The sequence below is a fragment of the Phoca vitulina genome, unplaced genomic scaffold, assembly GCF_004348235.1.
Source record: "Phoca vitulina isolate PV1807 unplaced genomic scaffold, GSC_HSeal_1.0 scaffold7, whole genome shotgun sequence".
Lineage (NCBI taxonomy): Eukaryota > Metazoa > Chordata > Mammalia > Carnivora > Phocidae > Phoca > Phoca vitulina.
Window position 1 is genome coordinate 25,664,939 of NW_022589710.1, and position 12,348 is coordinate 25,677,286.

A 12,348-nucleotide genomic window follows, 5' to 3' on the forward strand; every position below is an offset into this window, starting at 1 on the left:
GGTAAGCCCTGTTCTTAACAGATTGGTTATAGACATTGTAAGGGCTTTCCCAGCAGCAACAAACAATAATAACAAAAGGTCAATCTAATGCTGTAGGGGTTTCTTCTTAAAGAAGCTCACTTGGCTTTTGAAAGTAGCTAAAGCCATTTGAATCTGGTTGTAAACTTGAAAGGTCATCATATTGCTGAGACAGGTGATAACGTGTTTGCCCTCCCTGATCTACAGTCAGCAACGTGGATTTTTTTCCCCCCTATTTTAAAATTTAACCTCATTAGGAAAAATTTCAAGCTTTTTCCAAAATAGAGTTATATAATAGACTTCCATATCCCCATCACTCAATTACCACAACTATCAACTCATGGCCAATATTTTTCATTTATCCCACCACCTATTTCTCTTCTTTCCCCATTGGATTATATGTCAGTGATTTGAATTTGGTTGTTGGATTTTTAATTGTTTATTTACATAACTATTTAGTGGTTATAGAAAAGTGCTAATAAAAAATACTACCTACCTATAACCTGATTTAGTTTACTGGAGCTAGTCTTTCATCCATGTATTTATTCAGCAAATATTTAGTATTTGCTAGTATTAGAAACTTAGAATCTCTGGTATAGAGGGGCGCCTGTGTGACTTTGTTGGTTGAGTGTCCAACTCTTGGTGTCTGCTCAGGTTATGGTCTCATGGGTTGAGAGATCGAGCCCTGTGTCAGGCTCCGCACTTAGTGCGGGGAGTCTGCTTGAAGATTCTCTCCGTTTGCCCCTCCCCCATTCTCTCTCTCTCTCAAGTAAATAAAGAAATTAAAAAAAAGAAAGAATCTCTGGTCTAGAGCTTTAAGAAGAAAGGCCTATGTGAGTATGCTTTTAAGACCATATATAGCTACCTCATATTGAGGTTCTTTTGGATTTAAGTACTTAACATCTTACAACTGAGTACAGAGCCATCCCTACATTCTACCAAATACAGTAGTCCCCCCTTATTTGTGGGGATATGTTCCAAGACTCCCAGTGGATGCCTGAAACTGCACTAGTACTGAACCCTATGTATATTGTGCTTTTACATATATATATATATATACATATATATACACACACACATAGATATATATTTATACACATACATACACACACATATGATAAAGTTTAATTATAAATTAGGCACGGTAAGAGATGAACAACAACAATAGAACATTTATAACAATATACTGTAAAAAAAAGTTATGTGACTATGGTCTTTCTCTCAAAATACCTTATTGTACTGTCCTCACCCTTCTTGTGATGACACGTGATGATAAAATGCCTACATGTGAGAGGAAAGGAGGTGAATGACATAGGCATTGTGATGAAGCATTAGGAAGAGGATCACCTGTTTCCTCACAGTTGACCAAGGGCCACTGAAACTGCAGAAAGCAAAACCATGGATAAGTGGGGACTACTATATTGCTCATAATGAAGACTGTCTTAGAAGTATTTGATATTCTGTGTCTGATGTTTATGTTGATTTCTTTCATGCTAATGAGTGGACTTAAATGTTTCAAATCAATCCAGGCAGAGTTTCTCAATGGGAGTTGCTGGCAGGTTGGATGGGACAATTCTTCATTGTACTCTTTGGTATTCCTGTTCTTGGCTCACAAAAGGCCAGTGGCATCTTCCAGTCATTGTGATATCCAGAGCACCCTAAGTAGACATTGAGAACTACTGTGTCTTTGCGCACAATTTTAGAGGGCTTGTCATTTTCCATTCTCAAAAGCATTTTTGCTTCATGCAAAATTACTGATTTCAGTTATGCTCAGTGGTTCCTTATATCAGTGGTCATGTGCTAACAAACTGAAGAAAGAAACGAAACGAAGTAGACATGTAAAGAAAAATGGCGTTTTGCACTACTAGAGGGATTTTGAGCAAATTTTCTCCAGTACCAAATATGTTTTTTTTTAAGTCTATGTAGAGAAGCAAATTAAACACTGGGTAAGAAATGGTCAAATATTAGGGTTTGGAGCAAAATACTACCAAAGCATCAGGCAAACTGAAAAGCAGCAGTGTCAATGAAGGATATATTCATTTCCTGTTTGCTGCCGTAACAAATTATCACAAACTTAGTGGCTCAAAGCAATAAAAATTACAGTTCTGCAGGTTTGGTGCTGTGGGGATTTCACTGGGCTAAAAGCAAAGTATCAACAGAGCTGCCTTTCCTTCTGGAGGCCCTAGGAGAGAATTCTAGAGTCTACCTTTCTCTATCTTCAAAGCCAACAGCATTGCATCTCTGTATGTCTTCTACTCCATCTACATCTCTTAACTCTGAAATCTTCTTTGATTTTAAGGCCCCATGTGGTAAGATTTGGCCCACCTGAATAATCCAGGATACTCTCCCCATCTGAAAGTCCTTAATTCAATGTCCCTTTTCCCTTGTAAAGGTTATATATTCACCGGCTCCAGAGATTAGGACAGGGACTTATTTGGGGGCTATTATTCTGTCTGCTACAAAGTGAAAGAGATTAGTTATTCAGAAAAGCAGAAAGACCTCAGGTAGCAGAGGTAGGAGTATCTCACATTTCATCGTGTAGGGTTGAGCAGGGTTAGGGTTTCCAGATTGCTGAAGCAAGTTCTTTTTTTTTTTTTTTTAATGTTTTATTTATTTATTCATGAGAGTCAGAGAGAGAGAGAGAGAGGCAGAGGCAGAGGGAGAAGCAGGCTCCCCACTGAGCAGGGAGCCCGATGCAGGGCTCAATCCCAGGACCCTGGGATCATGACCTGAGCTGAAGGCAGACGCTTAACCATCTGAGCCACTTAGGCGCCCCTGCTGAAGCAAGTTCTTGTCCGGACTCTGCAAATCCTGTTTTGTAGATATAGCCCCTGAAGTCTTTTGCTTTTCTTGGAGTATTTGGCATTGGATCCGGTGGGCAGGTTGAAGTCCCACAGCTCCTTTCTTGGCCAGACTTTTTGGTACTCTGGGTGTGGCCTCTAGAGAGCATGCTGCTTTTGGAGTTTCTCTAACTCTGGGGTGTTTGCCCACAACGTACAGGTTCCAAGGTCTTTGAATAGTACCAAAGAAATTGAAGATTTTTATTTTATGCTCTTATGTCTGCCTGTCATATTATGTTATATTTATTAGGCTCTAAAATGTGGAAATTGGAGGAAAAAATAACATAATATTTTAGAACCTCACTCTAGTGGTATTTATTATAGCTAATTTCAAAGGATGGTTTAATTTCCATCATATACCAGGTAGGTCATCCCCACAAAGTAAGAAACCATTTCTTGCCTCGTGAGTGAAATAGACCACTGGGTTTTTTTTTGAAAATCATCTCTGGAGTAGAATGAGCTGGAAATTTTCGTTGGAGATTTTAATTTTTTTCAGCTATTTTTTTTAGCAAGTCTCCTCTCTATCCACCTCTAGACATTCCAACAATGCAGATCTGAAGACCAAACCTAGGACTAGCAATAGGGTAAAAAACCATCCTGATTTGTCCAAGACTGGGGGTTTCCTGGGACACAGGACTTTTGGTGCTAAAACTGGGCCAGTCCTGGGCAAATCGGGATGGGTGGCCACCCCCACCAGATGTCTAACAAATGGCTGTAGTGGAAAGTAGCTGTCATGTCCATGAATTGTTAAAATAGAAATTTTTTTTTTTAAAGATTTTGGTTTTGGGGTGCCTGACTGCCTCAGTCAGAAGAGCATGCGACTCTTGATCTCAGTGTTGTGAGTTTGAGCCCCACCTTAGGTGTAGAGTTACTTTAAAAAAATTAAAATAAGTAAGTAAATAAAGATTTTAAAGTAATCTATACACACATTGTGGGGCTCGAACTTACAATCCTGAAATCAAGAGTAACTCACTCCACCGACTGAGCCAGCCAGGTGCCCCAAAATAGAAATTTTGATTGAACTAGGTAATGACAACAACCCCCAGGATTTGGGTTGAAGACAGCAGTGACTCCAACTCTTGGAAAATCTGTATCCACATATACATGTTTGCCCAAACCAACTTAAAAAAAAAACAAAAAAACAAAAAAACCTAAACCCTCAGATTCAGCACTAAGAAGAACCTGACATTTAGGAAGTGTTACATTTCATGCCCTACCCTTTCAGTTCTCCAGTGTTACCAGCACCCTCCTACAGGATGCCTTCCATGAACACATCTTTAATAACTTTGTCACTGAAGTGACCACAGTACCTCACTGCATCTTTTTCAGCATGTCAGCATGTATGGAAATTATAAAACCCGTTTGCCAAAGCAGCACAGGACTCTCTTAGTTTGAATCCTCTCTTTTTGTACGACAAAATTGACCTTTCCCCACCTAAGAGGCAGCATAGACTGTATTAGATAAGTATTAGGAAGATGATCTTGAAAGCCTGAGGGGAAGGGATTGGAGTGGATCCTGTCTTGGTGTCTTACTCAGCTCAAGAACTTGGTGCTTCCTGAACCTCCAGCTGTAGAGAGTGAGCTACTTGCCCAGATCTAAGTAGCTGCGTCTGGGTGAAGACTCTTGCTCAGTTCTTCCTCCCTGCTTCCATCATATATTGCCCTGTGTTAGCCTCAGCAAGCCAGACCAGGAAAACTGGAATACTGAAGGTCCTAGGGTCTCATTTTTTACATTTCTGTGACCTTTATTTGGATATTTTTGTTCTTTAAGCCACTGGGACAAAGAGGACTGCAAGAATAGTAAATTAGCTTCCCCAGAACAGACTTTTGACTTTCAACACTCTTTTTTTTTTTTTTTTTGGAATGTATTTTAGTGTTCCCTCTCTTCCAAACTGCCCTAGTTGGTGGGTACAAGGAATTCTCCTTCAATAACCAGTCCCCAACCCCTGCTTTTTTTTTTTTTTTTTTTTTTCCAAAATAGATTGAGCACTCTTAGTCATGGAGGGTAGGGTTTGGTTTTCTGACAAGAATAGGTCTTGGATAGAACTGTGACTTATTTTGATAGCTTCTTCAATCCCTTTTTTGGGTTCCTTCCTTCTAGGACAACCAATCCTGGTTTCATTTTGTTAGGACTAGCATCATTTCAGCTTTAGACCTCTGCTATTTTTTTGTGAATCAAACAAGTTCCAGAAGAAATGAAAGCATACCAAATCATTATGCTGTCATTTAAACCCAGAGTCTTTTATTCTTTGCCAGAGAGAAATTAGAGAGTGAATGTAAATAAGAGGTCCAAATGACTATTCTGGGTACAGGGTTCGTTTGAGGGTAATAGAAATGCCTTGGAACTAGAGAGAGGTGATGGCCGTACAACACTGTGGATGTACTAAGTGCTGTTGAATTGTACACTTTAAAATGGTTAATGGTTAATTTTCTGTTACATGAATTTTACCTAAAACAAAACAAAACTGATTGGATTTCAAGTGGAAAAAGAAAAAAACTGCTTCTCCCTCTCTAAATTCTGTAAGAAGTCTTAGCCATTATAATGCACTCATGTTAAGTTTCTAGACCAAAATTGTTGCTCTATCCTGTCCCATTACTCAGAGAAGATATTTAGATATAAAAGCGTCTGCAAGGCAGAACTGATGAGGAAACACTCCAGGGGGTGAAGGAGGGACATCTGAGAGTTAAGACACTAGTTGTTTATTAAGATGTATAGGTTTTGTTACTAGATTATAGACTGGCCTATACTTGGCAAAGCTGATTACAATAGAAATTTATTTTTTAAGTTGAACCATTTAAAACCCTGGACAATCTTCTGTCTTTCATGGGATAGACGTTGTATCAGCTAGGTTGGACAGTTTTTTAATATCCTGTAGTTGCAGACTGCAATTGGATATAAAATGGAAAGAGTCCAGATGTGATAACTTTAATGAAATGTGAGCAAGGTAACAAATTTCAGATACCGAAATGCCTTTTATTAAAATATCTCCCTTGACATCCCCAGGGGCTGTCATGTGATCAAAATCTGATGGGGACTTTTTTTTAAGGGATGCTTACATAAGGGCTCACACAATCCTTGGTTTAATTATGAAGCTCTAAGGTTTTTTAATTCCTTCTAGATTTAGAGGCAACCATTTTGACCTTTCTACAGAGATGTAACTAGGCAACCAGTAACCACACTTAGCCAGGGCACAGCATCCAAACTTCATAGCCATTGCATCATTTAAAAAAAATACCATTTAAATCTGCCTTTTAGCTCTGGCATATGCTGCCATGTAATCTTTAATTTCTTAGAAAATATCATGCAAACCCCCAACTGTAAAATGGAATGGTTCCTAGAAGCCCAGCATCCTCCGAAGTTAGTAGGGAAGTGTGCCTATAAGGACAGCAGTAACAGAGTTGAGAGATTGCTGCATGCACTGTGCTTTATAGTTGGGAATTAAGGTAGCTTTCATGTTTGGTGTGTGAAGGTGTAAGAGCTTAAAATCATATCCTCAGCGGGTGGCAGTGAACATTCTTCATGATATGATTAATGGAAAACATGTACAGTCACAGAGATGAAAACTGGCTTTTATTCTAGTGAAGTTGATTTTACTTTGCTGAAAGGGTGGTAACTAGAAATACCTAGTTTGATCAATAAACAAGAACTTACTGAAAGCTTTTTATGCATCAGACACTCTACGAGGTATATACTATATTCCTTTCCTGTGATAACCATGCTTTTAATTTAGTTTTTGTATTATGAAAGGAATAGATGTGTAAGATTTTTAAAATTCAAGCAGTCAGGACAGACATAAATGAAAAATAAAAGTTTCTTTCCAAACACTAATTTCTAGTCCCACTCCCTGGAGGAGCACTGTTAATAGTTTCTTGTGCATCTTCCAGAAATGTTGATCTTTTGGTTAATCTGTATTGAAAAGGTGAACATGATAAGTGCCACTAAACCATCTGTTAGTAGTGCTGCTCTTCTGGACTACATCTTTTAATTTGGAGATGCTACTTGAACTTCTTTTTGAGCTCTGCCTTTCGAAAACTGAAAAAATGTCAGCACCAAAGTGATGCCGATAGAGCATAGTGGGAGGGAGGACCACACTGAAGAATGTCACTGTGTAATTTTAGCCTCCCTCAAATTTACATTTACAACTTAAGTAATAAACCTTAAGGGAGTTCTTTATAATTTTCAAAGTCATCTGGAGTACATTATCTCCCTGGATCCTGTTGATGACCCTGTGATGCAGGAATTATTTATTTTACGAAGGAGGGAGCTGTGGTTCTCAGAGGTTAAGTACGTTGCCCACGAGCACAGCTGATGAGGGACAGGATCAAGACTTGAACCTGAGTCTATTCCAAGTTATATTCTTGAGCCAGACTACACCGATAACTGTGAGGAACAGAGAGGCCCGTGACACCTTGGTGGCTCCTGCATGACGGGGCTGTGCTGTAAAGCAGGTGGACACTGAGGTTGCCCTCAGAAGATCTGGTTATGAAGCCATTCTGATTCGGCTCCGGGGCAATTTATATAATGCCCAGTACATACAAATTAGGGCGGCTGGCGCTCTCCTCGCAGTTTCCTCACTGGCTCTGTCTATTCCTGTTTTGTTTGTTTGTTTGGGTAATACTGGCCTCAAGGGTGGGGATTTGACCCAAGCTGGGGAAGCCACAGTATTTCATCCCCAGACCACAGGAGACGGATCAAAGGGTGGACATGTGACCCAGCGGGGGCCAGTAGGTTCTTCCTCTGGAATATTTCAACCCAAGTTGAGGATGAGGTCCCATCCTTTCTCATCTCAAGGCAGTAAGAGTCACATAAGGCAGTGTTTCAGTCTGCTGAGAGAATGAAGTCTGATGCACAGAAGGGAAGCAAACGAGAGAGACAGATAATGGGAAAGGAGAGAGCTCACTAACAATCGGAGACCATGAATTCAGTTGATGTGAGTCAATACATTTCCATTTCCATTTTTTACTTAAGCTAGTTCAAGTTGCTACAAGTTGCTTCACGTTCTGAATGATATCTCCAGGTCTGTTTTCTCATCTGTAAAATGGGGGTTATGATACTTGCCCTGACTGTATCGGAACTGCTGTAAAGATTAGTTGAGATAATGAATTGGAAAACACTCTGTAAATTGTAAAATTCTGTACAAATGCAAAGTGGTATTATTCATTGATATGTTGCATTGACTTAGGAAAAATCGAAAGCATGAATTTACCACTCACTTGGAAAATAAGAAGTGAGAACTTTGTGAGAGCCATCTGGTGTTATGCAAAATTAAATGGAAGCTGCCAGAGTCCTCCAGATTTTTTTTTTTTTAATCTTCTTTCAAATACTCTTTGAGTTCTTATAGGCACTCATGATGAATATAAGAATAGAGCTTACCTTGCTGGCTCAAGTTAGTTCAAGCAGTTTCTCTTTTCGATATGTGGCTGTAATCGGGGGCAGAAACACCCACACATGCATGCACACACACACTCAAACCAAACAAAAATAAAGCACCATATTAATATTTCAACATTTTAGCTTTTTTACTTAAGAGATTTGTGCTACATGACATTTTGCCTTCATTAGAGAAAAATCATCAAAGAAAATCAGCCTTAAAGTAGTTATGTAGTTATTCTAGTTATAGAATTTTCTTCATTTGGGAATAATAGAGTTGGGTTAATTCTGGAGACAGGAGGTTAGTTGTTTTGGGCTTAGATGAGATCAGATCCATCTTTTTCCTTAATGGACTTATATCTTTGATATAAGCTCTCAGTAATCAAAATCTGTTTGAGATTATAATTTATGTCTGACACAGGAAGCATCACTTCATTTTTATAGCATTTTTTACTATATATGATAATACCTCTCAATGAAGGAAAACAGATGGTACCTCTGAAATCTGCTCTCTTTCTTAGATTTGCCATTTAGGCAGTTTTTATTGTAGCAAACATCTCTTTCTTCATATTGATGGTTAGACTTCCCCAGAAGTGGTTTAAAGTCTCAATCTAAGTAAGTAATATATGCAGAAATGTGGAAGGCACGATGGAAATATGATTTGTAAGCATGAAGAAGGATGATATAGCAACCTGAAAATGTTTTACATCTCTCACATTTTAAAATCCAAGAAATGCATCCGCCACCTTTACTGTGCTCGTAAATCTTGTGAATGTGTCTTTGCATTACATGATCGCCAGTGCAAAAAGTTTGAATCAGTGGTGTTTGAGCTCTCCATTCCACACCTCACCTAGCCATTGTTTATTTTTGTCTGGGCTTGATATCAACCCCACGAATGTCAGTGTTTTCATATAAATCAAGGACTTGGAGTAAGTTCATTTTCTGAATAAGGCATACTCTTAGCCCTCAGAAAATGTCCACTGTACTGGAAACAATTGGCATCCTCAAACTTGTTAATTTTAGGAGAGCTTAATAAAGAGCATATTTATGAGGACATGGGCAGAGTATAAGGAAAGTGCACTTCTCTGGGGTTCCTTTACTATCTAAGGGACTGAAGGGATGAGGGCTGGGAGGAGAGGCCTCCTGAGAGAAGCTATAGCCTCCAGGAAAGGGGTGGAGCCAGATTATAATGACCCTGGAGGTAGGGAATCCCAGGAAACCTATACACTGAAATGATCCTTTCTCCCTCTGAGGTGCTTGTGTTCCCCATTGGCCAAACCCGCTGGAAGACAAAGAACAAGGAAGTCCGCTGCTGAGTTCATACAGTTTAGTTTCCTAGGGCATAGAGCTTGGTGGAATGGGAGGGAGAATGGGTCTGAAGGGGCAAATGAAGATATCTAGCATAGTGGACCTTCCTTATGAAAGTCTTGCATGAAAGAAATGGCATTCCTTCCTCCCCCAGATTTAGCTATCTTACAAAAACAAATGTTTTAACCACCTTACATTTTTTAAATTAATTTTACTTAATCCAGGTTATAGCCCATGATCAAATGGACCCAAGCACAATGGTAGCATTTGGACAAAGTTCAGCTGTGTATGTGGTAAGATGATCAGGAGGCTGGACAGAGGGGAGGGAGCGCTCTGGTGCTTGTCCCACACAGAGAGGGGACGGCAACCTCAGCCTATAGCTCAAGTTTAGTGCTAGGGGTGGCCAAAAGTAGATAGACACCTCAGAGCAACTTGAATAGTCCACATTCTTGGACCTCCCATATTCAAAAGAGGGACCTATCATCCCAATGAAGTATAATGCTCAGCTAGTGAGTTGAATGGCTAGTTTTGTTTTGTCCAGCTTGCTTTTAATCTCAGATGAATTATTTTCACTTCTTTGACCCAGGGACCAGAATTACTTGCCTTGATCTAGTCCAGATTAACTGCTCTGATCCACTGAAAATGAATAAATCAACTGACTCAGACAAATCCCCATAATTGGAGAGGTATTTGTGGCAGCACACCGTGATAGGCACAAGAAAACAAATTTGGAATACCACAGTAAAGCATGAACCTCTTCTCTAGGCCAGAAAATTCCCTGACTGGGGAAATGCTGGGACTCAGGGATTCCAGAAAGAAGAGTTGAGTCTGTAATAGGAACAGTGAGTGGCAGTGTGGTATAGAGAAAAGAAGGTGGGTTTGTGTGTTAAGATTTAGAGATCTCAGTTTAATATTGATGGCGGCCACCTTGGCAAATTATTGAACTTTCAATCTCAAGTTTCTTTATGTATAAAATAAGAATAATTTGACTTGTTACAAAATTAAAAGCCATATATGCAAAACAAAGGCAGTGTTTTCACACAGTAGTCATTCAAATACTTTTTTGGGGGTATGCTCACTTTTTAAAAAAGTTTCTTAATAGTTTTATTGAGGTATAATTGACATACAGTAAATGATACATAATTAAAGTTGATGAGTTTTAACTGAATACCCCCGTGAATCCATCACCATAATCAAGATAATGAGCATTTCCATCCCAGAGTTTCCTCATACCCGGTAACTATCTTTCCTTCCCATCCCCATCTTCAGGCAGTCACTGATCTGCCTTCTGTCACTCTAGAAGAGTTTACATTTTCTAGCATTTTACATAAATGCACTCATATTATGAGTTTTTTCTAGCTTTTTTTGCTCAGCATATTTGCAGGAGACACATCCATGTTGTAAGGATCAGTAGCTTGTTTCTATTATGATGGAGTAGTATTCTGTTGGATTGGTGTGCCACAGTTTGTCTGCTCACCGATTGGAGGGTATGTTTTGTTTCCTTTTCCCTTCTTCTTTCTTCATTAATAGTAAGAAAAAATTCTCACATATTCCATGTTACCACAGTTGACATTTCCATTGATATCCTCTGGGAGTAGGGTGGCTTACAACAATTGGGTATAAATGCAGGTATAACAGTAATTGTGTTTATTAATCCCTGGCTTAGGTTGATTCTGAACTGAAGCTCAGTTCCTTCTGCTTCCTTGGCTTTCTTTTGCTCTTTAACAGAAATAAGCAACCTGGAGGATACAACCCAAATGTCCATCAACCGATCCCTGGATGAAATTGCGATATATCTATATGATACAATATTATTTGCATAAAAAAGAATGAAATACAGATTCATGCTTACAATGTGGATAAACCTTGAAAACATTATGCTAAGTAAAAGGAACCAGACACAACGGGCCAATGTTATATGGTTCCATTTATTGAAATGTCCAGAACAGTCAAATCCTTAGAGACAGAAAGTAGATTAGTGGTTACAGGGGCTGGGGTGGCAGAGGGGGAAATGGGGAGTGACTGCTAATGGGTATGGGTTTTTTTAAGAGGTTGATAAAAATGTTCTGGAATAATAGTGGTGACAGATGCATAACTGTGAATATTCTAAAAGTTACTGCACTGTATACTTTAAGAGAGTGAATTATATAGTATGTGTATTATATTACAATGAAGCTGTTATTTTAAAAAGCAGTCTGTAAAACTGCTTGGAGACAGCAATTAATTTAATTTCCTTTTTTTTTAATTTGCTAATGGAAAACTTAAGGCTATTTTCCTTATTGATCATGCTGCACCTGCATTTCCAGGTCTTGAGCACCACGTGGAACTTTCTAGCATTAGAAAGTAAAAATGTCACATCTGTAGATAAGTCGTATTTTGGAGGTAGTTCAGTATCATATAGTTTTGGTTTACTTGAGATGATAAGGGGCCTATAGCTACATTGACTTTTTTGTCTTTTCCTTTCCTTTTAAAAATAACATGTATTCAGTTTGTCTAATCACCTTTTCCTCTGGCCTCAGTTGGCCTCAGATGCAGGATATCCTGTCAGTAAAGCATCTTAGCTAAATCAGAGTATTTACCAAACTCCTAACAGCAGTAGACAGAATAGAGAGTAAAGTCGAAGTCCAAATATTCAAAATAATCCTTGGAAAGGAAAAGAAGCCAGTAGCTTAGAGTTGGTAGTGAGTCAGGCAGAGGTAAAACTTATTTCAAGCAGCTGTAGAGGATGGGAATCAAGACAGATTTCCTCCTTTTCTAATTGCCTTCCTTTACCTGGTGAAATACCACCTTATTTAGAATACCCTTAGCTGCC

At 39.0% G+C, this 12,348-nt stretch overlaps 1 protein-coding gene across 4 annotated transcripts in view; it reads left to right on the top strand.

Moving 5' to 3' along the window:
* GNG2 (G protein subunit gamma 2) overlaps positions 1-12,348 on the top strand; it is a 117,695-nt gene that overhangs the window by 17,199 nt on the left and 88,148 nt on the right. The gene's annotated exons all lie outside the window — the stretch shown is intronic.